Source organism: Bemisia tabaci, chromosome 1, assembly GCF_918797505.1.
Source record: "Bemisia tabaci chromosome 1, PGI_BMITA_v3".
NCBI lineage: Eukaryota > Metazoa > Arthropoda > Insecta > Hemiptera > Aleyrodidae > Bemisia > Bemisia tabaci.
Window position 1 is genome coordinate 11,470,204 of NC_092793.1, and position 24,477 is coordinate 11,494,680.

Genomic DNA, 24,477 nt, shown 5'->3' on the forward strand with positions numbered 1-24,477 from the left:
GGACTGGATGTGTCTTCAAGACAGTTTGAACTCTCATTCATCATAAACACTTTACGAAGGAATTTTATGGATTTTTTTTTTACTTTTTGGGACAAGAATCCTGATTTTCCTTTGTAGAATAACAGAGCAGGAAATACATGTATTAAACATCCCTTATAAGGGAATTTGTTCTCTTCGTCTCCTTTCAACCAGAGTGCGTTCAAACGTGCTCCAGTTAGGCTCCGTATAATTAACCGCTTAATTTTTCTTCTTCCTCCTCTTTTTCCAAAAACGAAGATGCTCATGAAAAAAAGGAAGAAAAAAATGTGGAGGGTATTAAAAAGAGCAATGACAGAGTTTCTGAGAGGGTACTGGACTCCAGCGATAGATGGACTGTCTCGGTCCGAAAATGCTCTGCAGGTTTGCATTAATTTCCTCTCTCTACCTCCGTCACTTATATGAGCGTCTACATAATCTCGAAGATAAAAACTGGTCCAAAATTCCAAACACTTACAGTCACCAGTCAACATTATAATCTATCGCTCCTAATTATTTTTCCAGGCAGGCGGTTGAAATGTCGCTCAGTCTCCAGTCCGGCCGTTTCAATATCAGGGATAAGCCGAGGTGTGTTCGCCCACCTCCTCGTCAAATCAAATTCAGAAAAATCGCGTTTCACCCGAAATTGGTAATAAAGTAAGGATCTTAATCGCTTGTACGAGAGTCAATGAATAAATTCCCATTTTGTCAAAGTCAGAATAATTGCTTGAGAAAACGTTATCTACTGAGACTATAACAACAGTGATGTATTTTTATTTGCGCCATTATCAGGGTCCATTGCCCCCTACAGATTTAAGGCCGGTTGCAATTTATCCTTAAAAATAGAGATTTTTAAAATTTGCAGAAGTTTTCTCCCTGTGGGTGGCATTGTGAATACAATTCAGAGCGAGAGAAAAGTACAATTTTGTCCCTGAGAAAGATGAAAACTTGAGAAGGATTATTATGATGAAGTTACGTACTACTAGTGAGAGGCAAGGAAGTCTCACAAGTTGCCGCCCTCTGACAATCTCCTCGTCTCTTTTATTGTAAGCTGCTTTGATGGGAGGGAATTCTAGCGGAGTATCCAAAACAAAAATAAAAAAAATTTCCTCTTTTGGAAATTTACAGAAGTTTAGTTCGGGACGAGCGAAACGCCGCCATTCTTCCCAACCGGGGACCCCGATTCGTAATGTTCAATTAACCAAGAAAAAATGAGAAATTTACTTAATCTTTTAACCCCCCCCCCCCCCCCCGGTAGTAGAGGGACCCCGGCCAAGCCCCCCCCCCCCCCACGAAACAAAATCCTGGCTACGTGCCTGACGTCCGTAACGACTCATCGTTCTAAATCACATGTTTGATTTATTTCTTGTATACATTTATTCATTTTTACGGAAAGACGCTCATAAGTGAACATTGTTTCTCGGCCATCTTGGTTTGATATAGGCATTTAAAGAATGGCAGCGCGTTTATCTAGTGTTTTTCGGGATGGACGGCTGGTTGCCGTTTTGGGCCCTAAGAGCTCCATATTTCGATATGCCCGCACTCTCGACTGTCGACTCGGGCCGACGATGGAGCCGACGAGGCGTGCGTCGGCAGCGGTTTGGGCGACCTCCTCGAGGTTGTAGCGTGGCGTCCAGACAGCTGTCATCCATTGTCGCAGGGAGACTTTGAGTCTAGCTCCCCTGCACGCAACGCAACGCGCGCGTCGCGCCTGCCAGGACTCGGTCGAGGCCCCACGGAGAGCTCTGCGGCCCCGGCTTGTCGCCAAAAGACACCCCCCCCCCCTCCCACGGGTCTCTGCCGGGAAGGAAATTGAAGCAATCTTCGATTTTGAGAGATTTTTGCGCACCTAAGGCTTTCTCACATGTCTCGTTTTGATCCAAGTGAGATGAATTTTGCTATTTTAGCTTATTTCAGTGGATTCTTTTAAAAGAGATTAGACACATTTCGAGGAAACTCGGTTACGAAAATTTGACATTTACTGGCTTTCTTCGCTATTACGGCGGCGGCATGCAGTGTTGAGCAACGTATCGCAGTGGGGGGTGAGGGGGGGGGGGGGGCTAGAGAGTTAGGAGCCTCCTCTTATTACCGAAAAATTTTCTTCCAAAAAAAATCGTTTTCCTCTGGACCCGACTGAGTGTCGAGCAATCTATTCGGCAAGTAAGCCGATGATTGATAACTTATGCTCGGTCACGATGCTGTACATCTCTCCGCTCGACACCTTGTCTCCTGAATTTTCAAAATGGAGTATCTTTACACAAGGAGAATGGATGCATAGCCTCATGTGGACCTATAGAATCCAAAAAAAAAAACTGTTACTCACTATGGGAGTGGGCTCTTGCCAATTTTTAGCCATCTGGCCACACTTCCGATTTTTTGTTAATATGTCAATGTCACGCTATTTCATATAAAGTGGAGATGATGTCCTATCAATCCATATCCTTCAATACTTTGTGGCTCATTAAATTGTGATGGACTAGTCGTCGATTACGACATTTCCATTTTATATTGACTATAGTAACTATTTGTTTCGGGAGTAACTATATGTATAGTGAGAGCATGGTCATGTCGAAATATGGAGCTCTTCCGGCCAAAAAGAACAGCCAACATTTGAAAACGAAAAATGTCACTGCCATTCTGTTGTCCATACTCTCCCTATAAACGTACTCTAGTTCGTACTCTCCCTATAGATCCTCTGGATCGGAACAGCTCGGATCGTAAAAATATCGGTTTGTCGTATCGTTGCATGGTAGAGTACCTATATTGAGAGAGTATGGCCACTGGGGTTACCACCTCTGATTGGCTCAGCCATCTTAGGCTGAATGGAGCCCTTAGGACCCAAAAATGGCGGACGCCATAAATTAATGTGATGCAAAATGACTCAAAATGTAGTTTTCTTTGCTTGCCGTAACGAGAAATTTACTCAAATGCACTATTGCGACATCTTTACATATTTTTAAGGCTAATCGTGTGCAATTTTTGAGAAAAATTATCTTAGATGTAGTAAGGTTGGCAGCAAGTGCGGTTGGTGATAACTGTCAAAAGTTGGCAATGACCCCCCTCCCATCCAAAAAAACCAAAACAAAGCACCGTCATTTGTGGGTCCTAAGCCTCTCCATGGGGCCCAGTGGCCATACTCTCTCAATATAGGTACTCTAGTCCATACTCTCCCTATAAACGTACTCTAGTTCGTACTCTCCCTATAGATCCTGTGGTCGGAACAGCTCGGATCGTAAAAATATCGGTTTGTCGTATCGTTGCATGGTAGCGCGGTCGTCGGATCCACGTCCCGTGGCGTCGATGATGGCGGGCGCGGGTTTTGCCGCGCTCATCTCATTGTCCGACTCGCAGCGCGGAGCTTCCGTTTCCCGCCACGCAGCCGCAGCCCCCGACGCTACGCGCGACGCCCGGCGACGCTGCGACCGACGCGCCACGCCGCACTGCTGCCGCCTTGAATGGAAAATCAGCGTCTCACCGTTTCCGGCCACGCAGACGCATACTCGAGTATTCTGCCGTGCTAAGGAAAAACGGCGTATGAGCCATCAGACGTTGCCAAATTTCCTTCGATATATACCGAATTCGCAGGGAAAATGGTGAATATTCTTTCCCCAAATTTCTCAGACAATTTCGGACGTAGTAATTCAATCTAAAATATCTGAAAATTTCAAAGAAAAATGTGCACGAATGTCGTCAAAAATGCATGTTTTACCTTCAGAAATTTGGCAACTCTCGAATGTTCATACGGCGTTCTTCCTTAGCACGGCAGTATTGTAGTAGTGAGAGTATGGACACCGGAGGATCCATTTCTGATTAGCTCAGCTATCTAATGCTTCACCAAGCTCCTAATAAGAAGAAAACAATGGCTGACGCTGCATGCAGATAACTCAGAATGATAGCAAATGAGGTTTTATTTCCTTGCATCACCATGAACGTTACTCAAATTGCCCAGCTAGGCGCATTCACTTACAATTAGTTGAGAAATCATTTTTGTGGATACATCCGAAAAAATCTTCTCAACTAACATCATCAAGCAACATCCCCTCCCACCGAGTCGCCATTTGTATTTTTTTTTTTTTTTTTGGCGCAAAATTGGTTTCAAAACTGACTAAGTAATTTGAGGAAGTTTGGATGTGTTACAGTAAAATCAAACCTCATTTGTCAGTTTGAATAATCTGTAAACAACGCGCGCCATTTTTTGGATTCTAGACAGCCTCTTGAAACCTACTGTGACTGAACCATTCAAAAACGTACCCTTCAGTGTCCATGCATACTCTCCTTACGAAGGTAGTCTAATTAAACATACCCAACTGTTTACTGAGTGTGTTTGTGGTACGTGCATGGACATCGGAATATCTATTTCCAAGAAACTAGAGACACTGACTGACTCATCCATGTATCGCCTCGTGGAGCTCTTGGCATCCGAAAAAGTGTTTCGAGTTGCATGCAGCCATAGGAGGAACAAGGAACTTTTTTCATGGGAGAGGGCCGAAAGCACCTCATGAAGGGAGGTTTGAGGGGCACTAAAAGACATCTTATCAAGCGCGATCAGCAAGACTCCCCCAGCTCTAAAGGAGGATTCGGGGGACTCCTGTAGCCTCAAGGGGACCCGACGTCCATCTCTTGAAAATTTTCAAACATTGTGCTTTCTCAGGAGCTATTTTTATCCGTTTTCATCTAATCGCCAATCTCAACTTCAAAGGTAGATGATAGGTCTTCCTTTTACCAAGCAAATTTCTCATATTTTTTAAGCAGGGCCATGTAAATTTCTGAAGGGAGGCTTGACCCCCGCTAGTTCCACCCCTGATTCAAAATGACAGAAAATGAGGTTTTTTCCAGCAACTCAAATTACATAGAAATGCGTATTTACTGATTCTGAAACCAATTTATTTGCATCGCATGCAGAAAAATATTCTCTACTGATTGTTGGATCCCCATCATGACAAGGCTGACAATGAGCGTTAAAGATTGGTGACAACCCCCTCATCCAGAATCGCCGCCATTTTTCTGTGTCTCCGTGGGTCCTCAGTCAGTGTCCATATTTTTTCCGTCCAAGAGGCACTTTGCTGTTGATCAGTGGAAGTCCACGCGGGAAGGGCTTGGGCTCACGTGCGATAAATGCCCCGATGGGACGATAATGGAGGCCTGCGGTTGCCCGTCAACAGCCAGCAATGAGCCACTCATCCTCCCATTTCACCGCCGGGCCGCGCCGCGCCATGCCATTGCCACGCCACCGTGCCGCGTTCCATGGCGTGGCCGCGGTCGCCGCGAAAAAGGCTCGTCGCTCGTAAAACGGCCGCTGCTCCTGCTTCCTATCGCGACACACCAGACCTCCGAGTCCGAGTGCCCGCTCATCAAATACGGTTACATGTCGCCAAACCTGTTCCCTCCAAATCGGACTTATTCGACAAATCCCTACCAAGGTTGACATGCCGTCAAAAAGTCGCTCTTTTTCCCGATCCAAATGATATCCAGCGGGCTGATCGTTGAAATCGATAGACACAGCTTTAGACAAAGAAGATAAGGAGGATATGGAGGGATCCTATCGATGGAAGTGGGTGGTTGCAATTGATAAAGAAGGTAGGTAATAGACTAACTGACGGCAACCCACCAGAGACGATATTATCTCGAAATTAAAAAAAAAAGAGACATCTAAAGTGTAAACGCGATACAACTATTCGCGCGAGAAGGATGTCCACATTGCATGTGAAAAATGTACGACGCGATGGCCTGAGTCGTGAACTCGCGATTCTCTGCTCTATGCTACTAGTTTGAAGCAGCATTACGAATAAGACAAACGCAATCAAACGCAGTATGGAAATATAGGAAGGCAAAGGATGCGCGTTTACGACGGCGCAGAGATACAACTATTCGTACTTGATGGACGTCTGTGCTGCATCTGAAAAATTGAAGGCGCGATGACGCGAAGCGTGCGCTCTCAACGCTTTGCTATATGCTGTCAATGAGGTGTCGCTCAGGTGCAAGAGAAAAACATAAAAAAAAGGCCCGAACACATCTCTCCTACCTTCGGCTGTGTTACTCACGTGGTGCTTGAAGCACAATTACGGATAAGACAAACGCAAACAAACACAATATGGAAATAGAGGCAGGAAAAGGACGCGCGTTTACGACGGCGCAGAGATACAACTATTCGTACTTGATGGACGTCCGTGCTGCATCTGAAAAACTGAAGGCGCGATGACGCGAAGGGTGAACTCTCGATGCTCTGCTATTGCTGTCAATCGAGAGTGATAGACCCTATAGTCAGTCCAGTCAGCCCGCTGCACTCGATAAGGGCTGCTAACCTATGGACTCGAATTATCCAGTGGTACTAATTTTCATAATTCTTACTACCCGTCGTTTCATAACTGATCAAAAATTATAAAAGCCCGTTAAAAACTTTGATTTTGCATAAACTTTCTCAGTTTAGAAATCTTAATCCTCAAAGACGCTTGTTTACAATGCGCTGTCGGCCGTATCGATTGATCTTTCAAATGTATAGATTGGCAGCGGCACTTTTCTGGTGATTTTCATTTTACACGTTGTCGCCCTTTTGGGCCTGAGAGTTACATAAATCGAGTTGTCCATACTCTCCCGTGAAGATACTCAAGTTATAGAATATGAACATTTTTCTTGGGACTGAGTTGATATTGGTCCTGGATAGAGTACCTTTATAGGGAGAATATGGACAACTCGATTTACTCGATGGGACTCTTAGGGCCCAAAAGGACGACAACGTGAAAAATGAAAATCACTAGAAAAGTGCCGCTGCCAACCTATGCATTTGAAAGATTAATCAATAGGGCCGACAGCGCATTGTAAACAAGCGTTTTTTAAGGATCAAGACTTTGAAACTAAGAAAATGTATGCGACATCGAAATTTTATACGTTTTTCATTAATGTTTGATCAGGGTACCTACTCTCGGAGTTTGAATCAGTACCACTGGATGATTCGAGTTCATAGGTTGGCTGCCTTTTTGGGCCCTAAGAGCTACACACGGAGAAAAAAACCTCGTGCGTGGGACCCGAAATTTAGGTCATATGGATGTCTGAAGTTTTCAGATTGAGCATCTAAACACTTCAGATCTAGCTGTCAAGGTTCGGATCACACATCTGAAACTTCAGTTCTCACATCTGAAGTACTTCAGATGTGAGAACCGAAGTTTTTCGGATGTGAGAATCGAAGTTTTTCGGATGTGAGAACTGAAGTTTCAGATGCGTGATCCGAACCTCGACAGCTAGATCTAAAGTGTTCAGATGCTCAATCCGAAAACTTCAGAGATCCATGTGACCTAAACTTCGGGTCCCATGCACAAAGTGTTTTTCTCCGTGCACGACCTGATCAAACCTAACCTTCAAATTTTCGAGTTGTCCATTCTCTCCCTATAAAGGCACTCTAGTCCTGGATGCTGGAGGAGGGATAGTTTCCGAAGCGGAGGCGGCAGCGGCGTAGTGAATGGAGCGGGCGGGAAACGGCACACATCAACTTTAACCTTGGGTCAAGACAGGTGGCTTTGGGGCCGGGGCCCAGTCGCACGGTCGCGGTCCGGGTCGGGTCCGGGTCCGCTCGGAATGCCCATGTTGAGTTTTTCCTTAAGCGCGCACCGCGCAGGCGCAGGCTCGACCGGGACGGGAGGCGGGGGAACCGGGCGGGGGAGCGGAAACCGGGACCCGGTTCATTCATGGAAACTATTTCGTTACCGGTTTTCGCTCGCCATATCCTCTAGCCTCCATCCTCCATCCGATTTTGTATAGGTTCCATCCAGACTCGACTCGACTGCGTGCGTGATGCCGTTCCATGCGGGCGAGGCATCATGGCCTCGCCGCTCCCACCGTTAACCTGGAAGTTTCGTCGTATCCGAGGAAAATCCTCCGCGGGCCGATTATTGAAATTGATGGACAAACCTATGGACAAAGATGACAAAAATAATATCGAGGGATCCTATTGGTGAAAGCTGGTGGTTGCAATAGACAAAGGCAGTGGGTAATAGACAAACTAACGGCAACCCGAGAGAAAACCGACAGTTAGTCCATAATTTTCTCCCTTAGTCTACAAGAACCACACATTTCAACCAATATGATCGCTCCATAACCCGTACATCTTCTTTGTCTACAGCTTTGTCTATCAATTTCAATAATCAGCTCGCCGGAGTGATTACACCCTGAAAAAAAAAGATTGGTAGAATTTACGATTCCTTCACGCTGTGTGTAATACAGCGTGGTAAATTCTACGAATCTTCAGGTGATTCTGCCAGAAGAATGGTTACCTGTACCAGTATATAGTAACGTTTACCTTTCTTCTGGCAGAATTGACTCTGAATTGACGCAGTGTGAAATAGAGCGTGAAAGAGAAGAATGGTAAATTCTACCAATCTTTTTTTCAGTGCAGTTAGAAAATGTGAGATATGCTGCTGGGAATGTGCCCCCTCACTCCTGAAAGTTCGTCTTCGTGTTCTTCTAAACGCTGAGAAGTTCCGCGGGCTGGTTGTTGAAATTGATAGACAAAGCGATAGTCAAAGCAGACACACGGCGTATGGAGCGACCCTGTTGGTTGAAGTGTGTGGTTCTTATAGTCTGAGGGAGAAAATTATGGACTATAGGGTCTCTAATGGGTTGCCGTTAGTCATAGTTTATTACTTGCCTCCTTAGTCTATTGCAACCACCCACTTCTACCAATAGGATCTCTCCATATCATTTCTGTCTTCTTTGCCTATCGCTTCGTTAAACAATTTCAACAACCAACCAGCAGTACGTCGTCTTGTGGCCAAAAAATCATTTCTCTCCTCCCCTCGATTATTCAAAAGGGAAAAATTGAAATTTTGAGGGGAAAAATGAAACTTGAAAATGATGAAAATTTGGGTAGTCGGCCGGGTTGGCCTAGCGGTCAGCGCGTCTGACTCAAGACCAATAGGTCCCGGGTTCGAATCCCGGTGGTGGCGTCAAATTTTCACGGAACTGACGTGCGGAACTGCAGAAACAGATTCTACTCGGCCTTAATCCCTGAAAATTAGGAAGCCGGAGCACGGATGTCCCTATCACCCTGTGGTCTACGGACATTAAATATCTCTCTATAGTTGGCTGTAGGCCTCTGATAAGAGGTGTAAGCCATTAAACCTGCAAAAAAAAAAAAAAAAAAAAAAAAAAAAAAAAAAAAAAATGGGTAGGGGGGAATAATTTTGGGAGCCGACGTAAGCGCGTAAATTTTGTGCCGGACGTAGTGGGCCTCGTCTGTGGTTACATATTGGGCCGCGTGGATTTAGAGTCCCTTTATACTGAGAGTCAAGACAATTCGGCTCATGGATGTCACAAACGGGAATGAAGATTACAGAAATTGAACGTTTTTCGTAATCTTTGATCGGCCCATTCTCAAATGCCTTTCTCCGTTCCTCCTCTCATTCCGTTTGTTCCTTGCCGAACCCGTAATTCCCCGGTCCATTCCAGATTATAATCTTTGCAATTGGTGAAAATGTAATCTTTACTCCCGTTTGTGACACTGTGGAGGCCTAAAATACGGGAACCAATCAGAAATGGATTCAGATTGTCTTGACTCTCAGTATAAAGGGACCCTAGTGGGCCTCGTATGTGGTTACATATTGGGCCGCGTGGCTTGAGGTAAACGACAACGGTGTCGGGACTTGACTCCCGGATACCGCTCCGGCGGCAGGTCTAGTAGGCTCGGTGAGTCGGGCACTCTGCCTGTCGGGGCGGCCACTCCTCCAGGCCAGGCCGGTCGAGCTGCCTGGAATCGATTTGAGCCGAGAGTCGTAACCGCGGCTCCGGCCCGCGTCCGACGCGACGGCCCGACGCATTTGCGACACAATTTATGTATCCGTAGTAAACGCCGCGTTCCTTCGAAAATAGGCCATCGCCGCTCCGGTCCGGTCCGTGCGGCCACGATGGAGCCAACAGAGCAGGGTGCCACCAGAGGACCCTTCAACAACTCCTTGGATCCTACAAACGGGTAGAAACACCGAAAGAAAAGTGAAGTTGATTTAACATTCTGGGTGTAAAAAAAGTGCGCAAGAACTTGTAAAATGCTGAATCACCCGCCACAGCATTAACTTTAGCAATGCCAAGATGTAAAACTAACTGCTGTGGCGGGTAATTTAGAATTTTATAAGTTCTCGCACACTTTTCTTACGCCAAATGTAAAATTGACCTCACTTTTTTTTCAGTGAAGTGAAGAAATATAGGGTCATTTCCTGCGACATTTGGGAATATATACTATCCGTTTTTACTTTCAACCCCTTTCCCCAGACAAACCCCGTGACCGAGCCTCGTCCTCTCCTTTTTTTTAAGATTCCTGGGCTTTAAAAGTTGATCAAAACGGGTTATTATTAAGACGATTACCCAAATATGCTCCAATTAGTAGTATATTATCTCGTAGTTTTTAAGTTTTTCCTGTTTTCAAATCACACCTTCTCGTCTCGTACGTCCGATAATGAGATTCCGCCGGGTTATTCTTACCTGAAACAGATAAGAAAATAATAAAATTAGTTCATGGCTCAAACTAGTGGTTCAAAGATGATCGGAGGCAAAATAAAGAGAGGGAGGAAGCAAAAGAAGAGGATGGGAGCAGTAACTCTCTCAAAAATCAGATTTTTTTGATAAATAAATATAATCAGACGTGTACGTAACACTACCAGCCGTTTGTAACTAGTTAATAGATTTTTTGTCCTTTCGGGGACCAGACGCAACCATCGGGCCACACGAGTATCTCTTTTTGTATCCATGATTGACATGCAAAAGATTAGGGGAATCATAGTTGAGGATCGTAAAAGAAACATTTTGAGAAATTTCATTAATTTTTGGTGCTGGTAGAGGAAGTGAAATTACTTAGCCCTACAATTTTGCGCATTGCACTTAAGTGGTTATAAACTTTGAGTAGCTGTATTTATGTTTCTGCGGTTGAAAACTTCAAACTGTCATACATTTGGTTTGATTTTGACACTTGCAGGTGTTCGGTTTCCCACGAAAATAATTTCAACACTCGGAATCTTGCTGCCAAGATACATGGAGGTAGATTTGGACTCGTCCTTCGAACAGTGAATAAAGAAGAAAAATGCAATGGCCCCCATCAATTTACCACGGCTGCTAATAAATTTTTTGCGCTGCAGACGCTAAAACATAGCTGGGTCGATGTTCCCAATTACGAGCAATGATAGTTCTGTAAAACATAATAGACGTACACCCATTGAGCGCACAAGTGTGTCGGGGGGGGGGGGGGGGGGGGCTCCTGTCCCGGGGTACTGCACACAGCTCAGAGGCATGCCTTTGAGAGTGCATTCATTGCACTGCAGGGGACTGCAATCAGTGTCCCCGTGCCCTCTCGCGGTCCGGCCGGAGTTGAAATATGAGCATGCAAAATTCAACTAATTAGTCGGAGACAGAATGATACCAGTGTTCTTAAGCCGTGCATAATTTACGGCGGGCGAGAGAAAAAGAAGGCGAAATATATTATCAGAAATATAAATCAAAGCGCGCGGAACAGCGACGATTACGGTACCGTGGGCCTACGTGGCTCGTGTGGGCTTCGGCGATTTCGTAAGTGCTTTTTTAACTTTCCTTTCTGGAGGAGATCCGCGGGTTTACCACCTATGGCGTCAGCGTATCTCGCTGTCTATTATGCGTGCGTCACCTCCCTCTGGCCCGGCCTTTCAGTTGTCATTTTCTGATTGTATGAGTGGTCTTGGATTTACATAGAATTTGTTCCCTCGGCACAATGAGAATACATCAAGATCTCCGGCTCGATAGCCGAGCTGCACGCTGCACGCCCCGAATGACTCCACCCCCTCCCCCCCCCCCCCCCCCCCCCAAAGCTTAATTGCAATCGGCAGCGCTTTCTTTGTTTCTCCTCTCGAGCTTTCGGGTCACTGTTGAACGGGTCAGTTGTGCGTGTCACACAATCCCGCTTTCATGGTTAAATTCTAAACGTTTACATAACAATAAACCATCCGTCCGAAACGAAAGTTTCTTCATCGAAAATTGACATGGTCGGGGGTAGATATGCTCTCTAAGAAACACGCTGGATGACGTCACACGTCCTGGCTCAAACCTCATGGAGACTCGACTGTTTGGAACGTTGGATGCGGACAGTTGGACTGAGCTTACTCACTTGTGTCTTCATTTACAGCTTCTCCAGTGAGGGCATCGGGGACTCAATGATTTGAGTTGATACTCAACGGTTTTTAAATGGACCTTTAGCGCCATTAGCATACGAAACTGCATTAGGCCCGTTAATAGCCGCTTTTAATAATCATTTGAGCAAAGTTTGCGCGGAAATGAACGCAAGCAACCACAAGATGAGCAAAAAATAAATATTGATCGAAGTATACTCTTAGGACTCTGTTGGAGCGAGATGCCAGTTGAGAAAAAAATCATTCCTTTTCTTGAGCTGGGATCGGGTCAATGGACCACAAAATTTAATTGTGTATAAAACCGTTTGAAAATTTCGGAAGAAAATATCCTCAATTTTCCCAGTAAATTTGGTTTTCATCGATGGAAACTTGGCAACGACTGAAGGCCTCTCTGGGGTTCCTTGATTTTTGTTACATGCTCTCCAGGCTCCCGGAAATCTAGTGGTAACTGCTTCATTTTTGTCATTTTGAATATCACGCACCTGGTATAACGTTGACCAGCCGCGTGATAAGCATTATCAGATACTTTAGTACTGCCTGGCAGGTTCCCCGAAGATCCATATATAATCTGGAATCTAATAGGTATTACAATCCTGCTTTTACGCACAGACTTCGGTTTCTTGTGAGCAAGAGGTGTGAATATACGTACGGGAAAAAAAGAAAAAAAGAGGAAAAGAAAAAAACCCTTAATGGCTTCAGATTAGGAAGTTTCAATACATCCATCAAATTCTGTGTAAAATATCGGGAAAACAATTTTTATTCGGGTGCTTCATTTTGGGCACGTGCACGGTCTAGCGATCCATTTACTCCAAAGCTTTCGAGCTTAGTCGTAGATTCTCTACGTCCGTTTTGGAATCTATATGGGATTAAAACAAGATCTGACCGTAATTTGTGACTCTTAAATTTTAACTGACAATGACTATAATCTTTGTAATTTTGGCATGAGTTCAAGAGGACTTGTAATTGCATAATATCGAAGATCAGATCACAGCAGTGGAGCCGGGCATGTAGCCGGGAGGAGAGCCCCCCCGGAAGGGGGGACTTCCATAGGGGCCCCGAAAGCAAAGATGGAGCCTTTTTCAAAAAATTTCCGGGGGAGGGACCTCTTATTCAGACCCCCCTTCACCCAAAATAGCCGCCCTCCAGAAAAAAATCCTGGCTACGTGCTTCAAGTCAACAGTGGTGTGACGTGATTTGCGATAGATCGTATTTCCCCATCTGAAACTGTGATAAATAATCGATTATTCGCTGTTTATTGCGAACACTCTGTCTATCGATACTTTTCTATAGGTATAATTGACAGAGCAATCGATATATCGCAAAGCACGCCACGCCAGTATGCCTGAGTGTAGCGGCGCGACGCCCGCCCCTGCGCGGGAAAAATCGTCATCTCACTACGTCCTGTTGTAGCCTCAATCAGGATAAATCCTAAATTTTTGCCTCGATTGTAAGGACAAAACATTTTCCGGTTCGTGTGAGATTTGGCAGCGTGGGTTGAGCTCATTGCGCGGTGGTATGCCGTGTCGGACTTGGACGTTCAAGAAAGAAAAGTGCCGGGAACAGTTATGCATTTGATACTTGAAAACCGCATGTAATGCAAAATTCATGTTGGACAGAGCTAAATGTTTAATTATTTGTTTTATATCAGGAGAGGGAACGAGGGGGGGACAGAGCGAGGGGGGTGGGAACAGCTAACCGTCGCTACGTTGCCGCTAGCTATAACTTCGTTGTGTGGAAAAACGCCGTAACAGCATTCGAATGTTGCCAAATTTCCTCTAAGAACATTTTTAATTTAGACTAAAGTTAGCAATGTGGATCCTTAAAATTGTTGGTCAGATATTTTGAATTGCACTGCATATCAAATTTTGGGAAAAATCGGAAGAAAAGTACGTATACTTTTCTCTGTGAATTCATATTCTATGAAAGAAAAGTTGGCAATGCCCGAAAGTTCATACGGCGTTGCTCCTTAGCAAGGCAGTGTATGCGTGTATCCGTGCAAGCCATTATTTATCTGATGGAATGAAGCTACGTCATCTTGGCTACTTGGATTAATCGGTGCGGTGGTAGCTGCTTTGAATTCGAGACGATATTAAAAACATGCAAATTGCCTGTAAGATGTGGAGCTATTAATGAGCAGGGATGTGGCTTAAAGCTATTCGCTTCCCGGAGTTCAAACTCAAAGTAATTCGAGGGGACTTCGAGAAAAATGCCGATCAAACGGTATTTCTGTACATGCTAAGTTGATGTGCAGTTGAGTTTGATATCTTTGCTGCGAGAACCCGGGATAACCGTCCCGACACACTGAAAAGAAAGGGTTGGATGATTTTGACCTAGTCAGCCCATGTTGGTGTTATGCACCGACCTATTGGCACAGACTGTGCAGCAAACTTATCGGTTTTGTACGCCAACTTATTGGAATTGTGCTCTAGCTAACTGGCGATGCACCAATAAAGTTAGATTACAACTCCAAAAAGTTGGTGCGCAACTCAACAGCGCTTCTAGCAGAGATAATTTTCTTTACTTCCTAGTGTATCTGTGCGAAAAATCTCTCTGCTGGTGCCTAAATATTTTAATCACACATACGTCGCTTTGTAGCACTTTCTGGCGCTCCACGAAACCTAGCCTCCACTGCCCCCGTCAACCCACAACCCTTTGGGCATGGCGTCAAATAACTCCTTTCCAAATAATTTCTGAAAGATTGTGAAGGAGTTAGAGGACTGCTTCCGAAAGTCCCTTGTGCGTGGGCGGGTGAGTCGGCATCCCCCGGTGTATGGGTTCCTCAACCCTCCCTCCCCTCCTCGTGTGTCGGACTTTCATCTCAAAAGTGTCACCGCTACTTTCTTGGCTTCCAAGCTAAGACGCTACCCAAAGCTGAGCGCATCGGCGCGGCACCCAGGCACGGCCGCCGGTCACTCTTGGCCAGCAACCGGGGGGCCGGGGGGGGGGGGGATGGGAGGGAGGTCTTAATGAGATTGAGTGGCTGCGCGTGATGGGTTAGAGATGGTGGTGGTGGCGGCTGTGGAGGGGGAGGAGGGGTGGCCATGGCGTAGAATTCGCCCAGGAGGATGCCCTTGAAAAGCCATTAGTAAGCTGGACGCGGGGTTCTCGGGTTCGGGCGGGGTTGCCGAAGCAAGTCCTGAAACTGGTTCCCTCAGAGCTGATTCCTAGCAGAACTACGCGGGATTGCGTACAATGTGGCAACGTCGGCTTAGGCTCGAGTTCGCGCGGGAAAACGACTCGCTGAGCAAATGCCAAGTTGTCGCTCGAGTCCCCGAGTGTGATCACACCGGCGAATGGGAAAAGGAGGAGCGGAGAAGGAAGCGGGGAGAAGAGGAGAAGTAGAGAGCGAAGGAGAAGGAGGTAAGTATAGAGATGACGGGAAGGCAAAAGAAAAGGAGAAAGAGGAAAAATGAAATGCAGAGAAAGGAAAGGAAGAAATGGAGGAGGAAAAATAGCAGAAAAAAGAGAGGCAAGAGTGTGAAAAGGTGAGGGAGAAAAAGAAGCAGAAGAGGACGAAGATGTAGAGAGAATGGAAACAGAGGTAGAAAAAGGAAGAAGAGGAAGTTGAAAGAGAAGAGGAAGAAGACCTGATATTTTTCGGTCATCCGGCATACTGCCGTGCTAAGGAAAAACGCCGTATGAGCCTCCAAGCGCTGCCAAATTTCCTTCAGTAAATCACGAAATTTCGGGGAAACTTATGAATATTTTTCTTCCTTTTTTTTTCAGGTAATTGTGTTCGCAATTTGACCCAAAGTTCCTGAAAATTTCAAGGGAAAATACTTATAGCTTTCCTCAAAAATAGACGTTTCATCGAAGGGAATTGGGCAACTCTCGAATGTTCATACGGTGTTTTTCCTTAGTACGGCAGCATAGGTGTGCATAAAGACCGGCCGGTGCCTGCGTTGTATTTTTTGTAATCTTTGATCAAACCATTGCCAAATTCCTGTCTTCGTTGCCTTTCTCATTCCATTTGTTCCATGCCGAACCTTCGATTCCCTGGTCCATTCCAGTTTATGATCTTTGACATTGGTGAAAATGTAATCTTTTTTCCCGTTTGTGACACTATGAAGGCCTAAAATACGGGAACTGGATTTGTGTTGTCTTTACTGTCAGTATGAAGAGACTAGTTTCCTCTCCGAACTGAAATGTAGAGCCTGGACAGAGACATTCGCCTGGAACAAATTAATTCTTTATCGCGTTTACATCAAAATCAGATTAACGCAGCCTTCAAAACACGTGCACTTATCAACTTTCGAGCCTGAGTGGTATAAAAAGCCAGAAGATATGCACACTCGATCAGTGTTCGAAACTCACAGGCGCCAACGCGCCAAATGCGCCTAAAACATGAGGGCTCTTTGCCAACGTGGCCCCTAAAAAATTGCTCTTTAAAAACCTGAATTTTCATATCAGGTGATTATTCTAAATTTTCAGCACTACAAGTGAAGGCTTTTTCTATTCTTAACGATTTCATCTTGAGTGATTTTGTCTTCCCCAAGTTATAACTTTTCACTAAATGCGCCGTAATATAGAGGCAAAAAGTCAATTTGGCCCCTAAAAAATCTTAAATGGCACCTAAAAATCGCGGGCTTGATGCGTCAAATGACTCCTAAAATCCAAAGGAGAGTTCCGAACACTGCACTCGAACATCCACATGAATCGCAGCCTGGCTTGGTCCTTATCCAAAATTCCGTTGACGTTCATTTATTATTATCATAATAGATGAGAGTATCTTTGAACGAGCAATTTTACACGATCTGACAATGGCTCATGGTCGACGGCCATAAATTATTTTGCCCACTGCCCAATTCGAAGCACCCGCCATTTTGCTCGACCACATGAGGGCCTAAATCCGCCCTTTCCCTGCCCCCTCTCCCGAGGAAAACCTGCTTCCACCGGCAAACAAAAATTCGGAGACTCGCATTCGTATAATTTTGAGAGTTATAACCGACCGGACGGGGAGATTTATATCCATCCTCGGCAATTCCTGAATTTTAAAGAATTTTCGGCGAGGATGATGCTCTCATCTTTCCAGTGGCGAGGCGTGAATGATCGATTATCGATATTGCTCCACTTGAAGCTGTGGTAAAGAATCGAGTATTGAGGACATTCTATCTATCGATCTTTTCCCACAGGTTTAAATAACAGATCAATCGATAGATCGCGAAGCACGCCACGCCATTGCATCTTATCGTTTTTTTTTTTTATTTTTCAGAACGGAGATTTTGTGCGAGTCTGTATTCAGCAATGGCTCCTCGAATTCCAATCCCGGCTCCATCGGACGAGCCCAGATTAAAGAATCGATTTTTCAGTTCTCAATTTATTTGGCGATCCGACTCTTAACTGAGATTGGAAACGCGGTACTCCGCCTTCGAGGGGTCATTTCAACTGACAAGGTCTTCCACGACTTTACCCTATTGGTTTAGTTGGAACCGGAGAGAAAGATTTTTTTCCATTGCCCCTCTTCATATTTATTTTTTAAATGAAAATTATTTTTGGTTTCTTTTCTTATTTTACTCCGTTTTAATTATTTCTAGGTTATTTTCCCTCGGCAAAGACACTATTTTACTTATGTTTTTAAACTAAACTATGTTTTTTTTTTATTCTTTTACTCCTTTTCTTTAATTCCTTATAGTTGTGTAAATTTTGGGAATTTTAATTTTTAATGAAAAATAAAAGTAAGAAAGAATAAATAATTAGAGAGTAGTTTTACAAACTATGTTTTTTTAAAATTTTATTGAGATCCATAACCGCAACGGAGGTTTTTGAGAGGTAAGGTTCGCAAGTCTTAATAAAAATTACCACACAGTAATGTCCGTGGCAAATTATTCACCGAAATAATTATTTTACTTTGCTTCATCAACACTGAAAAATATTATCAACGAGCTTGAAAGGTCATGACGCCACCAATGTCATCCATTTTTTAGTAGGTACGTAAAAGAAATGCGTCATTGCGTCATAAAGCGGCTCTCCAACTGTTGGTCACGATTACAAGGAGGCTTTCGACAGAGGTTTTTTCAAAGTTCTTTTTCTATTTTCTTTCCTTTTTTTCCTCTCTCGCCCCCGGATTGTTTCATAGCTTCGATCGAGCACAACGCTTGCGATTGCAAAACCGAGAGTCAGGAAATGATAATCTTATCAAATTTCAGTGCATATCAAATTACATAAAGCATTGAGCCAGTTCCAGTTAGCATTCAATCGGAGCAGTTCATGATTGTCAACTCCAAGAATGCCACATCTATGAATACAAGCTACGAGGAAGCAAATGTGATTTTGAACCTATATTTTCAAAAAAAAAAAACAAAAAAAACATCACGAAAGTAATCAAAATAATAAATTTCATCTTGCGGCATTCCAGAGTCTCACAGTTTACCGAGGTAATATAGCAAATAATCAGCAGAGTGATGAGCAGTTGAGAGCTGTATTGCCATGCGAAGAGAAAACACCGTGTGAACATTCGAACGTTGTCGAATATCTCCTCAGTCAATACTTATTTTTAACAGAGGTTATGAATATTTTGCTCCAAATTTTCGGATATTATTTACGTTAAGGGAGTGTTCATAAAGTATGTATGAATCTGAACGACACCTTATTGACAGCATATAGCAGAGCATTGAGAGTTCGAGACCCTTCGCGTCATCGCGCCTTCAATTTTTCAGATGCAGCACGGACGTCCATCAAGCACGAATAGTTGCATCTCTGCGCCGTCGTAAACGCGCATCCTTTTCCTGCCTCTATTTCCATATTGTGCTTATTTGCGTTTGTCTTATTAGTAATGGTGCTTCAAGCACTACACGTGAGTAACACAGCCGAAGACAGGACATACGTATTCGGGCCTCTTTTTTAACTTTTCTCCGGAATCTGAGCGACACCTCATGAACAGCATATAGCAGAGCAGTGAGAGCTCACGCTTCGCGTCATCGCGCCTTCAATTTTTCAGATGCAGCACGGACTTCCATCAAGTACGAATAGTTGTATCTCTGCGCCGTTGTAAACGCGCATCCATTCCCTGCCTCTACCTGCCTCTACTTCCATATTGTGTTTGTTTCCGTTTGTCTCGTTCGTAATCATGCTTCAAGCAGCACTTGAGTCACACAGCCGAAGGAAATTTTTCATATGCATTGTTGATATCCATTTTGCGCGAATAGTTGTATCGCGTTTACACTTTAGATGTCTCTTATTTTTGAATTTCGAGATAAATTAAGGTTAAGTTTGCCCGAGATATGCTTTGATATGTCCAAATCAATAGTCATTTTGAAAAGGAAGAAATATGTTTAAATAAGGTCTCTCGAGAGGTCTATGAAGGGTGGGTCTGTCTAAAAATTGAACCGACCATCGCTTCTAAGGGAGTTACATATAGCGGATGAAGGAGGGGAATGATAAAGTGCCTGTATGTCAACAAAAAGATGAAAATATCACAGGAAAGTGTTAACGCTTCAGAGAGTAGTTCTTGGACCTCTGTTCACCACTATCATGCTTAAAAGCACCTTTCTGTACTCCTAACTCTCTCTTTTTCCGCACATTTAAGAGATTTTCCGCGTACATTTGAATTGAACAGGTAAGGAAGAACGCTGAAAATTTAAAGTGAAACCAGGATTTTTCGATATCACTGCCATGTTCATTTGCGGTGTAGATTGTCTTTAAACGTGGAAAATTCCATCTGGGATCAACGGTCGATATGCTTTTTCGTTGGACGATGAAAGAAAACCGTTGAGCCATCCGTTTGACAAGATCCAGTACTACAAACCTTTCCAAAACTGCCTCGAAAGCCTTGATGGGCGAAGTTTAGAGGTGCCCTCCACAAAAAAAAAAAAAAAAAAAAAAAAAAAAAAAAAAAAAGTATACCAGACTGAAGAAGTTAAACTCGCTCGCATTGCGCAGACAAGCGATGTGGAATGTCCAAAGGTATTTTTTTTCTAATTTGAATCACAGAGCTGACGAATTTATCGTTTCCTAAATATGCCACGAGGATCACGGCGCACAGTGGATCAAGTCAATAGGAGAGGTCGGAAAAAAATTGGAAACTCTAAACGCTTATAACTCAGTTTATACAAAACTTTTAGGTTCTAAAAGTGGGCCCATCAGTTTTCTCGTGAGATTCTCTTCTAAAAACACCCCTTGAACTTTAAAATGTTACGATGTAAACATCAAAATTGGCAGTTTCAGTCAAAAGTTTCATGTCCGACCACTCCTTTTGACTCGATCCACTGTGCGGCGCAGGCATAATTCAAACTGATGAACTTAAAGACCGGCGCAATGGGGCGATTACCGAAATTTGTTTCCCGAGACGCGGGAGGGCCGGCGCGGCGCCGGGCCGAAAATTCATACCCGTCAAAAAAATGTCCTAACTCGGGGAAATTTATCGAAGAAAGTCGACGGGCCTGGACCCACCATTGAATTCGTGTTTAAAGCGTTATAAACGTTCGGACGACGATAAGTCGGAATTTATGTGCGGAGATTAGGCGAACGAGCCATTTACAGAGCGAGTCCCTGAAACGGAACCGGTCGGTGATGCCGAAGCGTGCCGCGAAATTCCCCCGACGCAGGGATGGCGGAGATGGCCGCGGCCCAGGGCGGCAACCCTGGATCGGGCACCGAGTTCTAAAATCCATCCTCTCGCCCGTCGGGGGTGAGGGAGGGGCATTCTCGAACCCACCGCATTTTGGAGCTAAGATTTCGATCTGGACAAAACTTATGTTTTTCCAACAAGTTTAGATGGACCCCAATAATCCAAAATGGAGAGCCATGCTGCCGAATTTCAACGCGTCGACTCTCAGATCGGGTGAAACCGAGTTTTTTGGAGCAAAAGGACTCTGCTTTTCCAGGAGAAATTGGACTGCATTTTGCGATTTGCAGCTATAAATTCTGGCTCATCTGAAAAAACACTTATGTGCATAGGAAAACCAATGGCACATACGTTGTTTTTAAACCAGGCCAGAATTTATAGTTCCAAATTGCAAAACGCAGTCCAATTCATAGGCATCACCATGCAATAGGCGGATCCAGGGGGAGGGGCGTAGGGGGCGTGCGGCGCCTCCCGTTAGGCCGGAAAAAGGAAGAACACGAAGAGAAGAAAGAAAGCAGGAGAGGAAGGAAAGAAGAAGGGGACGCTTATATTTGGTAACTTTACTTGAAGCAAAGATTCTTCAAAATTTCGACAATTTTCAGGTGGAAACCCCCTGGTTTCCCCTTCCGCCCCCTGCGTTTGAAAAACAAAAGGCTGAGCATACAAAGGTTAAGTGTCGCCATCAACGGTTATCGGTTGTGACGGAATCGTTCTACATTCCACCACAGGTACAATAATCAACAGGACATCATAAGCGGATCCACACTTGGAGTGGGGGGAGGGCGCAAGGGGGGTCCGGGGGCTCCCCTAGAAAATGTTCCAAACTTTAAAGCAGTTTGAGTCAATTTCGTTTTGAATAATTACCAAATCTAAGCGCCCTTTCTTCTTTGTTCCTCCGTTTCTTCCTTCTTTCTTCGCTTCCTTTTTCTTTCTCCTTTTTTCGAGCGAATGGGGGGCGTAAGGCCCCTACACCCCCTGGTTCCGTAACTTGGGACTTGATTTGCTCATTTAGTTTAGTAAAACCAGCTTAATTTTTTTGGAAAGTTTGGGAGAGGGGGCATGAGCGTTGCTGAGGAAGTTCCCCCGAAGTTTGGTAGAGGAGGCTTGCCCCCTTGAAAGATAATGATCATGTATCATGTGGCAGATTAATACCAGAGGGCCCCCGCGGAGGACCTTTGCCCGCAATATTTCGGAGGAAGCTAAATTTCATGAAAAATGAAATCTTGAAACACGTAAAATATTTCATGAAATTTCAGAAATTTCGTGAACTATTTCATGAAATTTCAGAAATTTATGAAAAATGTTGAAAAATACCGGTTCCTTTCCATGTTTCACAAAATGTAAAAATTGACTTTCTTCTATTTTTGTGTATTTGAGTGCGGGTTGCATACTCCAGTCCCCGAAAAATATGAAATATTTCACAGCCCCGTGAAATTTCATGAAATATTCCACTGAAATTTCCAATCTTTCATTTCTTGCTTACGTTTCATGCCACCCTGGCTAGGTTAGCCTTAAAATAACAGTGACACAGCAGAAGGGATCAGGGTATGGCTTACGGGATAAACTAGAAATTTAGCATTACAAAGTTTAAGAAATACCCCAACGGATTTCTGAAATTTACTCGCGTTGTGACCCTGTAATTTTTTGTTTCAAGCTGGCAACGTCGTACCGGAGACGTGTTTGGAAACAGTTATCTGAAACGGCTGATGGTCTTCGTTTCTGTGATGGCGCGAGTTTTTGGAGTTGACACTTCTCCATAAACTCCATAACGACGGAGCAAGGCACGCACACACCAGGCACCAAAACCGATTTTTACGGCGAACCGAGTCGCTCCAGTCGAACTCATTCCAACCGGTTGTTTCTAAAAGAGGGCGTGTCCGGTTTTAAACGAACCACAAAACGGTAGCGTTCCTATGCGCATTGGGGTTCATCTCGAGTTCCACATGTTCCGTTTCAGAAAAAACACTGATTCATCTCTGCTCTGAACTTATCTGCCTCCTATTCAAGTATGCATGCATTCTTCATCGTCACAGTTTTCAGCGCTCTCGTGGCTCTTTTAGTTTCCGAAGCGGAAACTTAACTTGAACGCAGCGCGAGCAGTAATTCTGTCGGTGACAAATTAGCTGGTTTCGGTGACTTCTTCGTTTGCGATGCTGACTCCAAAGAACGGTCCAATCAGAACACAATAATAGTTAGAGCAAATAAGTTTGATTCTACAAATGCACGTCAAGCAAGCAGCCCGTAAAAATAGAGCTCAATTGACATCGTCCCTGTATAATTGTGGTACGATCAAAGAATATTTTACGTGCGGTAGAATGTTATGATTCCATTGTGAGCGTAAAATGTTCATTGCGATACGTAAACTCCCAATGTAACAAGTGCAAGTTCTCTTCGCCGAATGAAGCGTCGTCGTCGCCGTCGCTTGGCAGCATGGAATATTTTTTGGAGGGCAACGCGAATGCCGAGGAAACGCATTGTCCTGTTTTGTTTGATGATTTGTATTCTGTTTTGACGCAAAGGCCTCGATACACGATAAAATTCCCGAACCAATTACCATCAAAGTGTCGGGGGTCATCAGTCTTAAAATCGTTACCTCGCCTAATTTTCAAATGAAAACCTGTCAGAAACGTTTCGCGACTGCAAGGAATGATGAATGGTGACACTCCATTCTGATCAAAATGAGACGGCTCGTCCAATTTTGATCTAAGAGGACTGTTGCATGGTGACCATCAGTCATCAACTAGTCTATACTTTGATCGGGATTGGTTTTGGTTATTGGTTCGGAATTTGATCGTGTATCGAGGCCTTAACTTACATATCGATGGTTAAGGAACAGTACCGCCTATCTGCAAACTGATAATTTTGCAGAACGAAGAGAAAACTTCGCCATTTTCGGAATTTTAACGTAAAGTTGGCAATTTTTTTCATTCATAACAGCATCATTACAGCGCTACCCTACAGAATTGGAAAAAAAATATATAATCATTAGCTTGCATATTTTACGTTGTAGAATGCGGCCAAGTTGTTAATCATTTTTGCCAAAATTGTCAGTTGGGCAATATTGTTCCTTAGCCCTCAATATGTACTAACAGTATCAAACACGGCGCGCACCGCGGTGCAGTGTCAGCAGTACGTTCATATTATGTTCGCCTTCACTGTGAAAAGGTAGGCAATATCTGGACTTAGGAGCGTACTAATTTGTATCCTTTTAGCCGTATTTTTCCCATTATGTTCACTTTCCTTGATCTTCATGAAGATGCGGCGCGGCGCGGCGCCTTGCCACATATCGACCTTGCTCATCGACTTGTCCGCCCAGTTCAATCACCTCTCAACAGGTCCAAATAGGGCAGCGCAAAAACGCGCACTTATCAGAGCCTTTTGACCTGATCACCGCGCACCGCGAGTGAGCCGGAACGAACGGAGCAGTGGCGTGGCTTGCTTTGCGATGTATCGATTTACTTGCCATTTAAACCTATGGAAAAGGATCGATAAACAGGGTGTTTGCAGCGAACACCTTAATAATCGATTCTTTACTATAGCTTTAAATGGCAGATCATTCGATATATCGCAAAGCACGCCACGCCGCTGGAACGGAGACCAAGCAGGGCTCGAGCACAGTTCAGCGTGAAGCTACATCAACGATTGTGTCGTGAAAACCAAGTGTAAGCATAGGAAGATTTCCAACCCCGATAAAATACTTATTTCTGAGGAACGATAGGAATATTTTCCCTGATGGAGCATTTACAGGTGTCTAAAATTTGACTC

General features: G+C 44.3%; 1 protein-coding gene and 1 long non-coding RNA gene across 3 annotated transcripts in view; one reads left to right on the forward strand and one right to left on the reverse strand.

Moving 5' to 3' along the window:
* The window catches only part of LOC140223864 (uncharacterized), a 38,048-nt gene extending 37,020 nt beyond the window's left edge, over positions 1–1,028 (forward strand). The window contains exon 3 of the long non-coding RNA XR_011899154.1: positions 541–1,028. This is a non-coding gene — a long non-coding RNA (uncharacterized lncRNA). The remainder of the gene's footprint in view (positions 1–540) is intronic.
* The window catches only part of MESR6 (misexpression suppressor of ras 6), a 660,344-nt gene that overhangs the window by 233,718 nt on the left and 402,149 nt on the right, over positions 1–24,477 (reverse strand). The gene's annotated exons all lie outside the window — the stretch shown is intronic.